The following is a 1,271-nucleotide window of genomic DNA, read 5'->3' as shown; positions in this document are numbered from 1 at the left end:
TACAGTACTGGAAATAACAGAAATGCATGAAAATACAATACAGTTTTAAGACTGAAATGGCAAAAGTATCCAACATGATTGAGGGACAGAAAAGTGGAGCAGAAGAGATAGAGCTGAAGGTCAGTGAGGCGGAAGACAAGAAAATCAATGGAAACATACTAGAAGAAAAATCAGAAATGAGATGTGAAGAAAACTGTGCGATAACATCAAAAGGAACAATATCGCTGCACTGCAATCCCAGAGGAACACGGTTCGAATCCACCAGATGCTCTGCCGGAGAAGGAGGCGCAATATCCTCCTGTACCAGTCAGATCTGATTTGACGGTACACGCACACAAAATAATAAAAAATTTTAAAAAAAAGGAACAATATATGCATAACTGAAATGTCAGAATACAAGAGGAATAGTGAAATCATAGAGAAAATTGTGGAAGAAGTACTAGAAGAAAACTTCCCAGGTATTAACGGAGAACTCCACGTTGAAGAAGCTCAGTATATACCAAATAAACTAGATCCAAAAAGAAAAATAAGAAGATATAGTCAAAGTCTCCAAAATGAAAGATAAGAATACTATACTAAAAGTAGCATGAGAGGGGGAAAAAATTAAAGAGTCACTTACAAAGGATAAACAATTAGATTAAATTCTGATTTCTAAGCAGAAAACACATGGGCAAGAAAACAATTTTGATGGTATATTCAGAAAGATGAAAGAAAATAATTGTTAGCCAAAGGTCCTGTATCCAGCAAAGCTGTCCATCAATTATGATGAAAAATTAAATCATTTGCAGAAAAGAAAGAAGGAATTCGTGGAAACAAGACAAAATTGACAAGAAATTTTAAGGGAAGTTCTTTACATAGAGACACCAAAGGAAAATATATGGGCCACAGTAACCAGAAACAACAGAAAAAGAAAGACAGCAAAATGGCAATGATAAAAATTGCCCTGGCAATAATTACACAATTGAATGGATTATACACACCAATTAAGAGAAAAAGAGTAGCATAATAAAAAAAACAAACTTCATCAATACGTTGTCTGCAAGAGACACACTTAAGAAACAAATCTAAGAAGAAGAAAAAGAAACAAATCTAAGAAATTAGAAGAAATATAGACTCAAAATCAAACACTGGTGGGAGGAGGGGAGAGGGTATATACCAAGAAAATGTCATTAGTGAAAAAGCAGAAGTGTCAATATTAAACTCTACTAAAATACACTAGTGGATGAAAAACCACCACAAAAGATAGGAAGGGCATTGTTGTTGTTGTTGTT

The sequence above is a fragment of the Elephantulus edwardii genome, unplaced genomic scaffold, assembly GCF_000299155.1.
Source record: "Elephantulus edwardii isolate Elephantulus edwardi_28Jun2011 unplaced genomic scaffold, EleEdw1.0 scaffold00011, whole genome shotgun sequence".
Taxonomy (NCBI): domain Eukaryota; kingdom Metazoa; phylum Chordata; class Mammalia; order Macroscelidea; family Macroscelididae; genus Elephantulus; species Elephantulus edwardii.
This window is presented reverse-complemented; position numbering follows the sequence as displayed.